Here is a 19,852-nt window from a genome sequence, read left to right on the forward strand (position 1 = left end):
TACTTATAGAACCTTTGCAATCAGACAATTCGCTCTATAAACTTCAAGTAACACAGCAATACTTTTTAATTTTTCCATATTTTTCCTACAAGTAAATTACTTTATTTCTGAGTACAACCAGTACGTACCTATGCCCTTGTTCAGCCGCCCAGTAAGTATGTTAATTGCAATCTGTAACAAAGAAGAGACAAGATAAGACAGAGTAACAGCGTTTCAGGTTATTTACTATCTATCGGTGACAAGCTATAGGGTTCGTACACAAAACTGCGATGCGACGTCGCATCGCAAAAATCTGCGAGCTCCCTCGACGCATCGCAAGAACTTGCGAATTGATTCGCATCGCACAGTGGTTGTTGTTGTTGGTCACCCTGAGAGACGCTACGCCGCACGATATCGCATCGCAGCAATTCGCATCGCAATTTTCTGCGTTGCGAATTCGCATCGCGTCGCATCGCAGTTTTGTGTTCGAGCCCATAAATCGTTAGTAAATAATGACGGTGTCAGGTAAACAACAGTTTCAATACAACATGGTAGTAATTATGCGTGATAATGACACTTCAAATTAATTTGTTTTCGTTCAACTTAGGGGTCAATTTCCTATGTTATTTGGAAAGTATTAGGTTTTCCAGGGTATACACTATTAGTTAATTTAATAACCAACAACAATTAGGGTAAAGTAAGAATGCCTTTTACTCCACAACAATGTGCCGTGAGCTGAATTGGAACAAAAATACGTTATTTGTAATCTAGCTATCCGTATGACACAATTCAGTCTCTGATATTATTACCTTAATTACAATCATAGGACATTGTAGTGTATTGACTAGAACACTATCTAGATAAAGTGGCACAGATTCAGGTGATGGACAAAGTTTGCCGGCACTGAATATTAAACAGTAGATATGGATGAGTGATTAGTCAATAAGTAAAACTATTCTACTACAGTTATTGTATCAAGTTATTACGTATAAAGTGATAATGTTTAGGTTTAAAAGTGAAACTTGCGTACAGAGCATAGGACCGGTTAGCGTAGCCGTAAGATCTATTTCTAGAAGTAGATCTGTAAGGGTTTCCACTATCGATGAGCGAGGTGATTGGGGATTGGTGGTTAAAAAAACTTAATGAATAATTGTACCGAATCGTATGCAAAGATGCAGACGTGACCCAAGGTCAACTCAACCCAATCATTTGTAAATGCCATTTCAATTGATGCTACTTCAAGGAATAAACGTGTACATAGCACACAGTATACAAATATGTGATGTGTGTAACACCAATCCAGCGTTTTATGAGACGATCGATCATCCGTGGCGGACGTATTACGTCAACCGTTGGCTATTACAACAAAAATAAAGCGCGAACACGAGTGGAATAAAAGTGAAACAAGCGATTTGTTGATGCTAGGTCACTGGCCAACGAGATCGGGTTCCGATTGATAGGGAATTGCGGGCATGCTTAGCTCTTCGCAATGTTTGTAGAGAGGATCACTATAGGTGTCCAAATAATCTATTATAACTAGACTTTTTTTATATAATACTGAAGTAACGAAGGAACATACAGTCTATCTGACGTATAATGGTTACCGCTGCCCGTGGAAATGTATAATCAACGTCTGAGATGATTAGATTCCTACATGAGGTTGACCACAGATGCGCTGCTACCCTTAAGAACTCGTTTGGAAAGCTTCCGATATGTAAGTTTCCTTTACCACACTCTTCAAAACGGAATATAGGCGTTTAACATTGCTGCTATAAGCCCGAAATAGGTGTAGCGGTAGTGCCTCCGGAGCCAAACAACAAAGGCGTCTACAACCTTCATTGTATTTTAAACGGAGTAGAGGTGATAAGAATCTTGACATTAGGTACATATGTATTGAAATACATTTTAAAAATAGTAAAACGAGGATAAATATTCAATTAAATTTATCCTTGTAGTATCTTGTGTACATTCTGTTTAAGATCTAACAGGTCCACGAAATATACCTAATAACGTGATAAGGAAAAAAGTTATAAGCATCACACCGTTATTCATAAAGAATGTCTTAAATACATAACGTTGAATCATATAAATTTGCAACAGTAAAAGTGACGTCAAAATGCAGAGGTGAGGCAATACAATTAATGACTGTTGCAACGTAAAATAATGCCTGGGGATCAATGAGGTTGTGAACTATTTAAATTGTATGACATCAACATCAATAATAATTGATCTATTGCTGGGCACTGGTCTCCTCTCAGTGTCATTGTCCAACGCGGTGGCCGTTGTCCTCTGCGTTGACCAAGTGCAAATTGGTAGACTTTAAATTCCTACTGGTTTGAGGCTTTTTTTTTGAAAAAAAAAATGGGTTGTTTAGGTTTCTCCACGATGTTTTCAGTCACCTATATACCTACGTCGTGATAATTAATTTCTAATTTTATCTATTTTATTTAATCTAACATTTGGAACTCCTTGATTGAGAGGCTGATTTTCCACCACAAAGCTGTGACTATTTCTCAAAACATTGAGTCAATAGGGAATTGACGATGATCAAGCCCCTTAAGATAGCGATAAAATAACATTAAATTAGTAGATTATAACACATTATAAGCATCGATACATCGATACGGTTCGGTGCAGTGGGCGTGGCTAGTCAAATGCAAGTACTAGACTGGTTCTAGTCTAGCCGGCTCATGGCGTCGCCGTGTTGTAAAATAGGAAGGAAAATGAGATTTCATTGCATATCTGTGACGGAATCTATGCATACAGTATTACGAATGCTTCGTATACGTTCAGATATATTGATAAATCTGATAATAATATGTAATTATTCCTATCTTACTTCCTTATCCTGACATAATTAAGTATTATAAAATATGTCAGTTTGTCTTATAGCTTGAGAATCACTCCAGAGCTTATTAGGTGTAGATTTTGAAGCAACTATCATTCGGAGGTCCTGGGGTGGACATAGAGCTCCGTTAACGCTCGTTATTTTTAAGTAATCTATTCATTTTTACCTACTAAAGATTGAAATTTGACAATTAGGTACTTGTATGAGGAAATTGTCAAATGTAATCTTCCTTAGGCAAAACATTGGATAGATAGTTGTTGGATAGATTGGATAATAGCATTTATCTACAAGAAACTTATGAAGTAAACTTTTGAAAAAGTTTATATCAGTAATGGTACGTATCGATCTGGGCAAACTATTGTATATGATTGGAGCTTTCCTTGACTATTTTACATGATCACTAAGCGTAAAAATATATATCAAAGTAAAATAAACTTGTAACGAAACAAACATTATCTGTCTTAAATAAAAAATGTCACGTCACTAGTGATTAAATCCAAGTATATTTCCTAAGCATCGAAGGGCTTATTACAAACACAGAAGTGTTCGGCAGAGCGTTAGTTTTAAACACGAATAACCTTGAATATTTAATGAGTTGGTTAAATCTCTTCACGTTATGAATAGCAATGTGGATGACGTTCGTCTGCGAACGGTACTGGTGGTCGTGAACTATTAGATCGGAAGCAGATATTTTGCAAAACTAGATTTTATTCATAAATTATTCGGAGCTCTAGTCTTATTCCTTGAGATTCATATGTAAATCATATAACTGTTGTAAGTTCTAAGTGGTCTTAGATTGTCTAGATTTTAACATAAACGAGCTGGACCAAAAATAACATAGTGTGGTCACTTCTGTTTAAGGATCATATAATATATAAAAAATCTGTTCGTATTATTATTATCATTACTAATGTACTAAAGTAGCATAAAATAATTAGACAAATATTATTGTATGTACCGCTACTTCGGCGCCGTCATCTCGTCCTCGGTATCGGTTCGGTGACGGTGGACAAACGGCCTAAGGGTTTAATACAACTATAAAAAAGGAATTAACGATTATTATAGGTACTCATAACTCCTCGCTAGGATTCCCCGTGTGTGGGTCATATGTAATTATACCTACCTGCTTGTATAGCTAACACGTGTATAGAAATACAACAATACAACTAGAAACATTTTGCTACAATTAAAACAGACAATGTACCTTACATTTATTATATTATTATACCTATCCTCAAATTCTAGGTTCTTAAAAAAATATAAATTATATTTATGTGATTTCGTTGTACCTACTTGTGAAATATTTTCTCAGTGGCATTAATCCCAGTAGAAATATGACTGTGCATTAATAGGTACTCTGTGCGTATCTTGCTTTGCATCTCAATAAAAATCATTGACTGATAATGGATTGACATTGTATGTTCGAGACAATAGTTTTGTGGATTTTTCTGACATGAAGATAAATAGTAACTCCTTCATTTGACATCGAATGGAAGTACGTGTGAGATTAGATTATTAAGAAACGCTGTTGATATTTCTTTGTTTTCTATAGGAATAAATAAAATTGATTTGTCCGTTTGTGATATCAAAATAACAGCTTTACTACATGCGTATGAAAGTACATTTTCACGGTACTTACACCGTACTTAAATGATGACAAAAGTAGGTTATTAAATTTTTTGTCTGCTTGTTTGTTTGTTAGCCTGGACCAATTTGCACGGTCTTTCACTGAAAGTTAGATGATATTACAGGAAGTAACTTTGGCTTTTAGAAAAAGAATAAGAGATCCGCGAAGAAAATTGAAATCGTTGAATTTTCCTACACTTCTAAACGCGCAGTGTAACCACAGGGCACATCTCATATTAAAATAAACAATGCATAGAATGGCTTACTTACATGTAAAAAAACTGAACACTAAGGTAAAAATTCTGCAACATTGTCAGAAGCTGGATTATCTTGTATATTCTATGTAGGTTACTAGTTCTACGATTAAAGTCCATCAACCTAGGATTATAAGAGTGCTTACGTAGAAAACGACCAGTATTAATACCAGATAAAGTTTACTTAGAAGCGAACATCGACATGAGGATGAATGTTATTTGATACGATGTTATAAAAACTTTTGCTCCATCTGTCATTACTAGAAATATTAATAAAATATTATGAAATAGTTACATGAATAATGAAATATAGAGCGTACATTAGAGGGACTTCTATTGTGTTGTGTTAATTTGCCAAGTTATATGATTCTATTGCACTGTCGTATGTAATATTGTGCAACGTAGTAACAGACTACATGACCCTTGAATCCGTTTTTCCTGTCATCGATAGTAAATGAGTATGTGCACCTAATGTTAAGTGATCATAGTCGTGTAAAGTATAAAAATATAACACACATGGATCCCATGAGATTGGTCACAGATGTCTACTTCTGGGAACTAACTGGAATGCCTTGTGTGCCTTAGTATGTATGCCATAAAGAGTGGGTTAATTATGAGTGGACCACAATAAGTTCTACCTAAAATTTGGAAAATCATGCAGTTCCAACGACTTGTGCATCTTTGGAAGTAACTTGAATTTGTGAAGCTAAAGATTATAGAAAATTACGTCACATCGCTCAAAGCACCCCTCTTTGGATAATGTATTTTATACAATATGTAAGCGTAAATATTTATTATTTGGATGAAAAATCCGAATTTATTCAATGTTAGAACGATAGGTGGCTAACCTAAACTAAGCAGATACTTATTGACTCAGAAAAATTTGCGCTAATTGTACCAAAGTATCAGGGACATATTTTATTAATTAGATTGATTTGCATTTTGTATTTGTATACGTCAAATTCAAATTGAATGTCAAAGGAAGATTGATTTCAGGCGACGTTTCAATCGGATTACCTATTAGGTACTACATAAATGTTCTATAGGTGTGTCCAAATGGAGGCCATAAGATTTTGCAAGCGACGAAAAAGGCAAACTATATAAATCTCAATGGCTGACTCCGGCTACACTTGATGAATAAATGATGGAACCTATTGCTTATGCTTAGCAGTTCAATCAATATAAAATACATAAATATTTGTAGAGACATTTATGTTGTAAGTTCTGCAGTCTGGCGATGGACAAAGAAACAAAAGTTTTATGTAATTTTAACATCAATCCTCATTAGATAAGTGATAAAGTACATTTAGGGTTGTCCTTTCGTTGTCAATCCATTACAGTCCCACTGCAGGGAACGTGTCTCCACTCAGAATACGAGAGGTTCAGGCCATGGTACATCGCGCTAGGTAGGTGCGAATTGGTAGACTTCACACACGATTGCGAACTGTTTTTAGAACATTTAAGCAAATGATAATTAATTTTTAATACGCACATAACTTTGAAATGTCAGAGATACGTGTCAGATTTGAACCTCGGACCCCCGAATGAGAAGCCGAGGTTCGAAACATTGATCTAACAATGACTTTTCAGTTTTCGAATTTTATTTAATTATTACGTCATATGTATAAAGTACCAAAAGGCTAAAAGGTTCATTGAATACATTGTAAAATTCGCTCGATATAAGTTTACATTGTAATAAGTTTAACCCAGATATTCTGTCTGCGTGTCTAATTACCGGAAGAGCCAGGCGTGACTCTGTCGCTGTTCGAGGAAGTGGAACTCCATAATAATTGCCGGTGATACCACTGATACCGTTTGGGTGTCTGTCTAGACACGTCTAGGAATATTTAAATAGAATGTGTTCAAATTAATGGTAAGATTGTATGTAATTATATGTTTTCAAAATAACTTTCATTTTCTATCGCTTTTACAGAGTATATTATTGGTACTCATGTAATTTCATTTCGACGAATTTTGATCCGATCTTGATATCATTTTTAAAGGATGTTGCAGTGAGTGGACATGACATTTGTACCTCCAAAAACATCTGCATAGATCCTACTTTAAATTCTGTTTTCCATTTACTTATAGCTTTACATTGAAATACTAATTATTTATTGTTATGGTTGTTGAATACACGCATACCTACTAAATACACAATTTAAAAGAAAAAGTAAATTATTAACATTGCCAAAACAAATACTAATTATATAACCAAGGTTGATAGCCTTGAAAAAATCATCTGCGTTTGGCATAAAAATGCACAAAACATTAACATAACATTTTGGCAAACTTTACAAAATAAAAATACCTAAGTACTTAACGAAAGTTATACATTCAAAAACAAAAAAGTAAAAGGAATAACAAGGTGCGCTTGCGCAGGTGTTACGATGAATAAATTTAAGGCAAGATCCTAAATATCTTTTTACGTTTTAAAGGACAAAGTTACTTTATTTTGCACTTTTGATGAAAACCTTACATTTAATTGTTCGAAAATATTAAGTTACAAAAGTACTTAAACTGTATTAATTTCAATAATTGTGTCATATTTTTGTAGTATAGGTTTGATTTTTGTAGTATTGGTTAAAAATTAAAATAAAGTTTTTATCAGTTATACACAGTGTAGGAAATGCGACTCTACTATAGTTTTATTATAAGTGTAGACATAAAAATACACTTATATCAATCCGAATCACATATGAAACGCAGTTGTATATAAAACAGTAAGTATGGTATCGATTTGAATTCATACATGAGGCATTCCGATGTCCTCGAAGTAACAACAACGTATGATCGATTTCAGGTACACACAGACCTTCATCCGTTACATTTTTATTGGTTACAGATGTCGATGAACACTTAATTTAGATAGCCCATGTGTTAAATGGAGACTTGGCATACTCGTGTGCGGCTACTAAAAACATGTACCTACCTACACATTTTACATATGTAAAATTTGTCAATTTTAATTATGAATAATTTATAAAGCGCATATAAAATAATATGAAACATAGTAGCAAAATGCCACAAAAAACGAATAAATGATTAACTATACTCTATTTTGAGTATTCGGTCATTTATTATAAAGCAAAATTAGTTTTATCGCAGTTGATCGCCTTAATTCACAATCTTCTATTCAGCTTGACACAGTAATGGAGTTCGAAGGTTTATTCAGAATAAAGAAATATTTTTGTTTTCTTGTAACCGAAGTTACAAAAATAATTCTATTTATAATTCAACGAAATCCATCTACATACATTATTACACTATTATCGTAATCATTTATGTGAAATACTAATAAACATTATGTAATTAATTGCTAACAATTTACGGCTTGATTAATATTTAGTAAATCCTTTTTCTGCGAAGAAGCCAGCGTCCAATGGAACAGGATTGCGTCAAAATTATATTTGATTTATGTGAGTAAAAACAATATTTTTAGTTTGCACGTTGTTAAAATTCATGAAACTCATTGAAAATACTTCCAAGAGTAGCGTAGCGAAAAAATGTCAAAGAACAATTTGACATAATATGGTATGACAAACAAAACTGCGCGTTTTAGGTAGTAGCAACTATGTATTACGATTAGCGAAGGAATGACTCATATTCTAAATTTAACCAATGTCGCAGCCACGAAAACGAACTAAAGATGACCAATTTTATAATTAACGTGACAAATCGATCTATTACAACCCATTTACATTATTATCATCGTCCTATCACTGTCGGGACGTCTTTTAATTACTTTTAAAACCAAATTATGTTTTGGATTCGCACCTGCAGACCCCGACAATTCGCTTTTTTGCGAACTGTAATTCTATAGTGTAGTTTTTCGGCTTTATCAAATTACAACGTCGACCACCTGGCCGATCGAGATTACTAATAAAGTATAATTTATATACGATCGGATTTGTTTATTAGTGTTATTCTGGAAGATCGTTTTATAATCTCGAAAGTTGAATCTAGAGTGACATATTAATTATTTATCTTTTCAAAGTTGACAGAGCCGGTGACTGCAGACTTGAGTATGAAGATGATATTTGGCTGTTGTAAGGTATTCTAACATTTGAAACACTAAATTCTGTAAGGGCATTAGCGTACCGAATGTCGGGTTTCGTCGTTTTTGAAACAAACTTGTCACAATTTCAGTTGATTTATATCAATCGAGGTTATAGCTTATTCGAGTGATATGGATTGTAATTTTGGTGATTCAAATACGAGTTGTTATTTTACAGAATAACAGTACCGGTCACGGAATTTGTCCACAATGAAGTTCTCCGTTTCACGGTGACTGCGTTCGAATGTATGCAACAATGCCTTTATTCTCATTTTAAAAGCATGGAATTCAAATTAAACTAAAGAGATGAGTAATTATTGAATGTCTCATCATCAACCCTTACTGTCCCACTGCTGGGCACGGGTCTCCTCTTAGAATGAGAAGGATTAGGCCATAGTCCACCGTGCTGGCCAAGTGCGTATTGGTAGACTTCACATACCTTTAAGATTTTTTTTTTTTATATAAATCTCTCAGGTATGCAGGTTTCCTCACGATGTTTTCCTTCACCGTTTAAGCAAGTGATAATTAATTTCTAATACGCACATAAATTTGAAAATCAGAGGTGCGTGCCTGGGATTTGAACCTCGGACCCCTCGATCGAGATGCCGCGTTTCTTAACCACTAGGCTATCACTGCTTTTATTGAATGTCTAGCCGTATTGAAATATAACAGAAACTTCTGGGTACCTACTACTTTCGTTTCATTATTCGTGTCTATCAAAACTGACATTGATTCGAACTTGCCTCGATTTTCCTGAACTATAGGCGCCGGTTAACGTTTATTGATGATTAAGCGAATTGACTGGAAGCCAATTAAAAGAAACGTGTATCAGTTGCAACAACAGTAATATATTCGTATGAGTATATCTGATGAATCATCGTTGTGGTGGAATTCATGTCTTATAGTACAGGAAAAATATACTACGGATACCGTATTAGGAAGGCCCTGTTACCGCATCGATTCAATAAAATTCTACGAAAAAGAAAGTTTGCGGTATGTACTGTATTACGTTGTTTTAAGAAAAAATATTCGGAGGCATACTTTGTTCAGTTCAAACTGTAAAAGGGTGAAAAACGCCTGAAAGCTTGAAAAACTATTGATTTCCTTCTAGTCGCCAAGTAAAAGTTGTGCATAGAAATTAGACCGCTGCTAATAAAATATTTCTCATTTGACCGCTACAAACGTAGAAATATGGAACAGTTATTTTCTTTGCAACTGAAACAATGGAGCAAATATATCACGCCGATTTAACGTATGCGTGTAAATTTCATATTCCACACAAACTTCGCCCAAATATTTTAACCTTTCCACACTTATAGGTTAAAAAGCATCTCTTAATACTCTACAAATTTCGCCATTCTGTTAAAAAATACTAATACACTATAGTTTTTTTACATAAACTAGCTGATCCGGCAACCGTTGTGTTGATATCTAAATAAAAAAATGTTAAGAGTGAACAACCCTTATCACTTAGGGGTATGAAAAATAGATAGTAGCCGATTTTCAGACCTAGTGAATATGCATATAAAATTTGATGAAAATCGGTAAAGCCGTTTCGGAGGAGTACGGTAACTAACATTGTGACACGAGAAGTTTATATATAACATTTAAGTAACCTAATAATTCAGTTTCTTATCAGACACAGGACTAACTTTTATAAAAAAAGACTTCATATTACTCATGTTATATAAATTTCAGGCTCTTTAAATGTGGGCCTCTTTAAGCACTTTCATTACTGATAATAATGATGCATTAAAGTTTACTTTTGTCATACCCGACCTGAATATATATCCTTGTTCTTAATTTGCATGAATGCTGAAAATTTTCTTACAGAAACAATGCAATAAATGTGGCGGACAACAATAGCGTTTAAATATTAATTATTTACATTGCATTTTATTTTAATAATTACGTCATTCCATTGCAGGTGGAAATAATAGTATAAGCTGAATTAAAAGGGTGGAATGATGGGAATAATCAAAGCAAGAATCAGTGGCGATACCGGGTAATCATCAATTAAGGTATAAAATGCCTTTTACTTTTAGTCGGCGTCGAAAATAATGAATATATTAATGTTAATATGCGAAAAAAAGACCCGAACATGCGCATACATATATGCCAGGTGTATCTGGTGTACCTATGTCGATGTGTCTTACCAGAAAAACCAGTTTGCTAGCCGCCTGCACGCAGCTATAGTCACGTAAATGAGATGAGACAACCTCATTATATACCACCTTTGGATGATGGCGAAGGAAGACTTTCTTCAAAAGGCGGCATATAATTGAAGTTACAGATATTATCTTCGTAATCTCTGGAGTTTAACGAGCTTAAGAAAAAGGGGAGACAGGTGGTTCTAAAACAAAATAATAGGAAGAAGGAACTAATTTTTTTCTTTTTAATAATATAGGAGTAGCAGACATGCATGCAGTCCACCTGATGGTAAGTGGCTACTGCCGCCAATGGACATCTGTAATCAACCCCAGGTACCACATGATGAGGTCGGCCGCAGATGCGCTGCTACCCTTGAGGACAAAACTGGAACGCCTCGGAAAAGTTTGTCTCCCTTACTGGGTGTGGTAAGTCAAACTGTACAAAGCAGCGCCTAACACTGCTGTTATAAGGTAGAAATAGGTGTGGCGGTGGTGCCGCCGGAGTCGAACCACAAAGGGTTCTACCACCTTCAAAATATAACTTTTAGGACACAAAAATCAAGTTCTAAATAAAACATTGCAACTCGACTTTGGGACGGAACATACTCGTAAGAACTGTGTTTTTAATTTATCTTTTATTAACTTTACGAATCAAAAGGGGAAAATACCGAGGCAAATGTTGTAAGAATGTATCGTTGGACAACCTCAGAGGATTGTATAAAGTTTTTCACATAATACGTACATTCTGAGAATCTGAGTTTCGTATTGATGTCATAAAGTATAATACGAGTTATTTTTTAATACGTCATCATAGACGAATGACGATGGACCTGAAATAATGATGCAATATATGCATCATTGTTATATATATATAGATTGTTATATTGCATCATTTTTTTAAAAATTTTAGATGGTTGTTTTAAATTCACACTTTACCGACGAATTTGTTTGTAAAGGGAATTATTTGGTTTAATCTACAATGTTTTTATATACGATATCTTTACTAATTTCCGTTGGACGTAAAATAATTCAATGATAGTACGTTTTCCTCTTATTAGCCCAAAACCATGCAATTATGGAGATTATATTATTAACACATGTTTTATTTTTAATTGAATATTGCTCGTTAGCATATTGCTAATATGCAAACGAGCACGTGGTTAACCGAACAAAGATGAGTTGCTGCTTCTGACATCTGAACTATAACGCTTCAAAAATGGTCGAAAATAATACTATACAAGTACAGAAGCGCTACATTATTATAGACAGAATAAGTTGGGTGATAGAGTCAAACATAATGTTTTATTTTTTAAACTGCGTTAAGCGACAATGTATAAAATACGCTTAGTATTTTTAGAGAACAAACAAACAGTAGGAATTGTTACTATTACGTTGTGTATATTTTGCACGTTTCGTAATAAGAGTAATACCAAACACCCATTGTATTGTTTGTTCCAAGGTTGTTTCAAATACGTAGAAATTTAAACAAGTTTTTGTTTGTTGAAATGGGATACCTTAAAATGCTATAATTCTAAGTGGAGTATGGTATGGGCTGTTACAAATGTTGTTTTGTGCTCAATTTATGTATCGAGGTCGTAGAATACAAACTAGTCGCGCGAATGATATACGAATGGAGCGCTAAAGATTTTGCGCTGAAAAATAGAGGCAATTTAATTTTTTAACTTTTTTTGAGCGCTATAATCCCTAATAGGCTCGACACACAAGACACTCGTTGTTAGATTCATTTAGATAATATATTTATAAAGTTTTTGTCTTAATGTTGCTAATGTGAATTATTATTTATCTATCTCCGTTCCGTATTCCTCAAGTAGAACTATAAAGTGGACTGAATGTTCACTTCAAAGTCATAAAAGGCTACAGACAGACATAAACTTAAATACAGAAGACAACTGTTATTCATTTCTATAGTTAACATAGAAATATAAAAGCCAATTGCATAAAAGGGCAAATACCGAAACATTAATGATCATCAAGCTGAGTGATGGGGACCTTTAGAAATGTCTGTGGGGCGAGGGGAATACGCAAACATCGGAAGGCCGAATTCTCAGATGATAGATCGACGATACTATGCGGGGAAGGCCGTGAATAAATGGAAAAGATATGAAAACCACTGACGAAACACATTCCGATGCTTATACCATCCCTATTTTTAGCTTTGAAGGATTTTTTGAGAGATATTTTTTATAAAAAGGCATTATGTAAATCCAATTTAAAACTGTATCTTTTCATAGTAATAGATATGGCATCGGGGAAACTGGGATAATTCACTTATTACCAGTTTGTAACATGTTCTTCTGAAAAATATCTATTAATTGTGTCAAACACAAAATGTGAAGCGGGATGAAAGATTTTTGAAAATCTTGACAATGTCCGTTCTTTAGCTCTATAACGGCGGCTCATCTCTATCTATACACAATATAATGGTCACTATTTATTCGTTAAGATTGGTCCTGCAGATAATGGATAATGGTGATGTACTTACAGCGTAAAGGAATCGGTTAATAAAAAAAGAAAAGGCACTGTTTTGTCCTTGTCTAGACAGATGCACTTTTTATGCTTGTATTTGGTCAGCTTCGTCTTCACAAATGTTGCGTGAAGTCATCTCTATATCCGTTATTTAACACTATTACAACTCAAGTGATATAATCGGTCTTACTCACATATTGCATTAACAAAGATTAATTACCTTCGCGATGTACCTTGGCATGTCAACGCACATGAAAGCAGGCGAGCCCTGAAGTAATCTGGGGCACACTATGTTATCATTTAAAATTACTAGAAGTTTGCACCTTATCTAGATTTAACAAACGAATCATCATATTTGTATGTGCAATGTTTCCTTCTCTTTGAGTTATTTTGATATAATGTATGGGTATTGTGGTTTTAATTTTAGTGTTATTAAGAGCGTTTTCTGGTAGGTTAGGTACCTAACCTAACCTACTACGTGTCTAAATGAAAGCGCAGAATGACAAATAACAAATGGTCGCAAAATCTCGAGACCAAATGACAAAAGCGTGCATCTTGTGGAAAACAATATGTCCTAAACGTACAAAGACAAAAAAGAAAAGCACTAAATGCCTAAAATTTAAGTATATGTAAATGTTTATAATTGTACAAATTTAATAAAAATTATCTTAGGAATTTAAGATATACGTAGGTACCTACCAGAATTATCTAATGTAATATTCTTACAGTTGATGACTGTATTCTGATAAACAGAAGAATCATTGTACAAATATTTAAAAGTTAAAGAACAAGAAGGTAATTTCATGTGGTATAACAACTACATATACAACGTTGAAAACAGTACAAGTATATCATATAACTATGCTTTTGCACAAAGGTTGTATTAAAGATGTCGCATACATTTATAGTTTTAACAAGCTTCAAAAAAGTAGTGAAGTACAATGTTATTGTATTACACAGATAGTAAAGATTACGCACTCCGTGTTTGAAAAATATTAAAAAATGTAGTTTTTAGATTATTTACGAATGAAACGATATTTCTGTGCACTTTTTCTTCGATTTCGTGTTGTTGCACCACTGAACTGTACATGTCGGCATTGTTCCGTGTAAATTACACCATGACAGCCATTAAATGGCTGACGCATTGTCAGCCGTTTAAGTCATTTAATGGCTTTCTTCAATTACAAGGCGTTGAGATATCTATACTTATCTATGATTACACAGTACATATTAGTATCTACTCTTAACACAAAAAGTAGTAAACGTAGTCGTAAAAGACACTTAAATCCTTATTGCTTCCCCATAAAACCCTAAAAAATTTTAGGCCACAATTCTTTTTTCTATTAGCATTTATAGTGGGCTTTAGAGGTCTTGTGCCTATAAATGCCATGGCGCCATAAACCCCTGCCATGAAGTTGTATGTCATGGTGTCAGCATAGGGACGGGACAATGACCTATTTCGGATAGGTTAATTGTATATCGGTCGCCATTGTTAGGATAGGACGCTGTAACTGGAATTAGCTTAAGAAATCAATTAATTAAGTTCTTTTAGACGTTGACATTCCTTAGTATATTGAAACGAAGAAATTCAAATAGCTTGGATTGTAAAATGTGATAGGATGGAACTTAATCAAAACTTTTTAAATTTCAATACTTTGAAAGTATATTTTCAAAACTTTCGTTTCATCTTTGTTGATATATCATATCGATACCTTCATTCATCACAAAAAGTGGAGTTGGCTGATTAGCGAATGAAGGTATAGATATGGTATTTTTAAGGTATCGACATTCAATTTGCATGTACTCGTACTTTAAAGATATAGGTACTTTAGAGACTAGGTAGATAAATGTAGAATGATTTTTACAAAAACATTTAATCTGAGTCCACGCAGGTGATTCCACGGTGTAGGGGTGTGAATAAATAAAATATAGATATGTAGCATCTTTTCGTTTGGTCGATATTTCCAAAAGAAAGGTAAAAAGCCCGAAGCCACGTCCGTGTCGCCTGCAATGTGTATTATCAAAATCGTTGTCGTGCAACGCATTCACTTTCACGTATACTTTTAATTGCAAATTCGCAACCTTTCTGAATGACAACGATAGAGCAGGTGCGCTTCGTTGTCGTAAGAATTTTCTTATTAAACGCTCAATACATATTAAAGTATTCTGCATGTTGTCTGGATATTGCCAGACTTGAACAAATTGCTAAATTCGCGAAGCATCGCTTTGTAAGTTATTTCAGTTCTAAAACAACTTTTTCTATGTACTTCACAAAAAAAATTGTTTAAAATGGGATTGCTGATACCGTTTTTATTATTTGTTTTATTCAAATTTCTTTATATATAGGTATATGTGTAATTTAAATATAATTTTGAAGAGTTTAGACCAAAGTTTACCAAGTATGGATTTTTACTTTTCAGAAAAAATCACAACTCTCTCAGGCATGTATTTATTTCCTATTTATTTCATCGATACAGGTTAATTATTGACAATTTTGCTCATATTATAGTTATTATATTGGCATAATTATAGATCACATACGATACAGGTTAATTTAAGTACACGGAAAATACGCACAATGTGTTTCGAAAAGTAGGTTGTAAACTACCTAATAGGTATTGCCCTTAAAACAAGGAGCAAAAAGAGACAAAATAGATTCAGCTTGTCTTAAACATAAAAAGGCTATAAAAACTTACTAAAACACCTGACCCGATTAAAATGTCGCTAGTGACGTGGTCAGGTGGAAATCACCCGACAGTGACAAGGTTCGCTGGATTCGGAGAACTATATTATTTGTCAAGGCAAGTAGCCAGTTCCGTGCCTGCACTGACTATGCGAATACTTGACACCTTGATGCTTGGAATATGAATACGTGAGTAGTAATAAGTATAATCAAGCACCACTACAGAACTCTCTAAGCTCTATAGGATGATATCATACAGTACTTTTTATCACATCCACAAAAGTAAATAATGATAAGATATAAAAGAAAACAAAGGCGTTATTATTGCTACATACAACAATTCCATACATTATAAATTAGGTATATGTATGTTATGTATGAAGCTGTTGGTGGATTTAGTGGACGTTCTAGATAATTCTTATTTTATAAATACATTCTTATTGTTGTTCCTTAATAGTTAATACAAAAGACGGAATAAAATATTAAAAGTATTTATAAGTAAAACCAATACCTACAGAAATATTTAATCATATTTTGTTTAGTAAATATCCAGACCCAATCTACTTGTAATATTTTTGCAATGACCGCTAAAATTATTATGTAATCTGAGTCTTTGCTACTAAATAACCGATCATTAAGGAAGCTACTGTAGCCACTTAGAAATAAAAGGTGGTGATTAGCGTCATTTGCATCGTCTGGCGTCCCGCGTATCCAGGTGTCACGAATGACGTCATTCGCAATTTAAGTTTTTTGGACCGGTTGTTAAACTCGATTTGTGGGGAAACTAATGGCTCAGTGCTTACTGCATCGGGCAAATATATCGCTACGTCATGAGGCCAAGAGTTCAGCGTGAAGGAGGCTAATGAGTACTAGAATAATCAATTGAGAGACTTAGGCCATTTGCACATGATATTTAGCGAGGTATGCAATCATAGTTGATTTAATTGTATTTGGAAAACAAACAAATAAAAATATGCATAATAAAACGAAGACACAATGACTAACAAGGTAGGAAACAGATAAGAAAACGAAAAAATGTTACTCGGTCCGTATATTTCCTGTAAATTATTGTTTAAGTGATATGGGTTAAATAATAATTGGATGGGAATTGTAAATTAAAAAAATGTAAATTAATATAAGGTACATTATTTGCAAATAAAAGGGGTTAAAAATATATTGTCAAAAAAGTTATGTAACTTTTAGAGTGTCAGTGTAGTGTTAAATATTCTGAACTATCTACCTAAAGATTCTTAGTTCTTACCTACTCTGGTATCACTACTGAATTATAACAATAAATTGTCGCGTACAGAGGCCCTCACTTGTACAAAATGCCATTAGTTACTGCAAGATAATTTTGATTAATTGGTGCTCATTATCAACGGTCCATTCCTGTTTTACTGCTAGGGTAGCCTCGCTCAGCTAAATGAGGACTTAGATCATAGTCCACCATGCGGAATCACCGTTAAAAAAAACGAACTTATTATATCCATTACTTACAAAGATATAAGTTTATGATGAAGATGCAAACCACGAAATTCACAATAGGAAGCCGGAGTTTTATAAGCCATTGAGATAAAATTGCTAATTTGATAAAATGAGAATTAAAATTGAAAATGAGAAATCAAATTTAAATCAACATAATAACTTATTACTTAAGAATATTTCATGCAAACCTTGCGTACAAACGCTCTGTATACCTACTTGGAAGTGCTAATTTATCTTAATTAAATAAAATTCAATGTCAAAGTCAAGGCAAGAAGAATTGAATGGAAAAAAACCTATAAAATTTACAAATTACTTCAACTTAAGTACCTACCACAATCGGTTTAAAATGAAAAAAAAGTTAAATCAACGTAAATATATTAAGACGACGTACGAAGAGCATAACATTTTTTTGAAAATAACTTTTAATAACATTTAGCTTCACTTTTAATGCCACAATCGTCGTGACCAAATCTATAGAGACTTGCTGTCATAGTTCACGATAAAAGTTATATTTTACTGATTATAGTGTATTACGAATATCGATAGCCGATATGTAGGCTTTATATCGTAAAAGATTTATAGCGGCAAGGATAAGGGAATAACCTTTCTACTCAACCGGAGATTTGTCATAGCCAAAAATATTTTTGACGTAACGTATCTCATTGATAAGGAAATAAAAAAATAAAAAAATCGATTCATTTACATACTCGTATGACTAATAAGTTAAGTGATAAGATACACGTGCCAGTTACAAAAATTAAGAGTCATCGGAAAATAACTTAAACCTTAACAAACATTACCAAAAGATTAACAGCGAAAAAAAAGTTGTTTAAAATTTACAAAGCACAAAAAATATTTAAAATGTTAACTTCAGAGGTACGAGTATGTTCGACTTTGAGATATATACCTAAACATGATAAAACATTTACAATTTTATTACTTTTCAGTTTATTACTACAATTTAATATTTTTTATTTGAATATTTAATATAATTCACTTCAAATTATACATTCGAATACTTTAATTTTATTATTTGCACATTAAGCAAGTACCTTAGCAAAGTATGTTTTAAAAATCCATGTTAATATATAATCATCATATTTTATTGCAATTATGGAAATTAATCAACGGAGTCTATTAGATGTCCTATCAATAGGCTCTTACAAATGAAGCGAAAAGCGAAAATCATACCACAATGACATGGACACTGCATTGGACCAAAACTTACACTTGTGAATTACTTTGGACACCAAGGACATAAGGACAACGTAAGGACGCATCCGAAATTCTTCGTACTGAACTCAATTGCAACCATTTGCATTGTTCATGTGTACTATGCTGTCAGCCGCCGAGATTTGTGTCATATTTTGCTCGAAATGCTACCTATTTATGAATTACTTTAAATATCAACTATCATGGTCTTAGTAATTAGTACACAAGATCCATTCATTAGCCTGTCCATTGAATTGAACCAAGGACCAATTAATTATTTTGAACATCGCTGACGGCGCCAATTGAATCAAGAACATTCGTCAGCTCAGCCTCGAAGGTATCTCGTAAATCTTCGGCAGACATGAGCTGAATGAAACTCAATTTTTACACTTAGTTATTCATGTCGGCACATTAAGCTTTATGGGCGCACGCATCATTTTAGCAAGGTTTTAAAACGATATAAATATTTATTAGCAGCTCACATTCGGGTGGCCCTTTGCATATTTGCGGGTTGACGGTTCCTCGAAGATCAAAGAATACGTATTTACTTCCTATTTTACGTAGCTGCCAAAACACGTGATTTGAAATAATTATCACCGCATATGTCAGTAAGATATATTTTTCCTTTGTTTTTATAAAACACGAGTTCGAAATATTAGAGTTTCTAATGACTTGCACCTTTTACCTTGGAGGACTTATTTAAAGCAAATTTTCGATGAATCTTATTTTATAAAGGATTATAAATACGTTAATGGTCCAAAAATATTCACAAAAAGACTATAACGTAGATTCTAGATAAGACTAGATAAGAAGTGTATATCACGGAAAAATACAGTAAAAGAGTATCTAGTATTATATGAATTGACTTTCTTGATGTTTTCGTTACTTCAATGTAAGGATAAATGAAGGTTACTTAAAGATTGACATGCCAATACATACAGACGTTGCAGAGCCTGGCAAATAGTCGTCATCGACTAAAATAATGTTATGGATGCCTACACATCCTTGCGCCGACACTGAATTACAAGTATCTTCGGTATGTGTTCCGCCAACTCGCATAACTAACATGAT

General features: G+C 33.6%; 1 protein-coding gene across 1 annotated transcript in view; it reads right to left on the bottom strand.

Moving 5' to 3' along the window:
* Positions 1-19,852, bottom strand: part of Gp150 (leucine-rich repeat domain-containing glycoprotein 150) — a 38,436-nt gene that overhangs the window by 9,350 nt on the left and 9,234 nt on the right. Inside the window, exon 2 of the mRNA XM_073089618.1 lies at positions 129-171. The gene's annotated coding sequence lies outside the window, so the exon portion shown is untranslated. The remainder of the gene's footprint in view (positions 1-128; positions 172-19,852) is intronic.

The sequence above is a fragment of the Epargyreus clarus genome, unplaced genomic scaffold (genome assembly GCF_041222505.1).
Source record: "Epargyreus clarus isolate Ecla_fem2 unplaced genomic scaffold, WU_Ecla_fem_2.2 ptg000003l, whole genome shotgun sequence".
In the NCBI taxonomy this organism is placed as follows: Eukaryota; Metazoa; Arthropoda; class Insecta; order Lepidoptera; family Hesperiidae; genus Epargyreus; species Epargyreus clarus.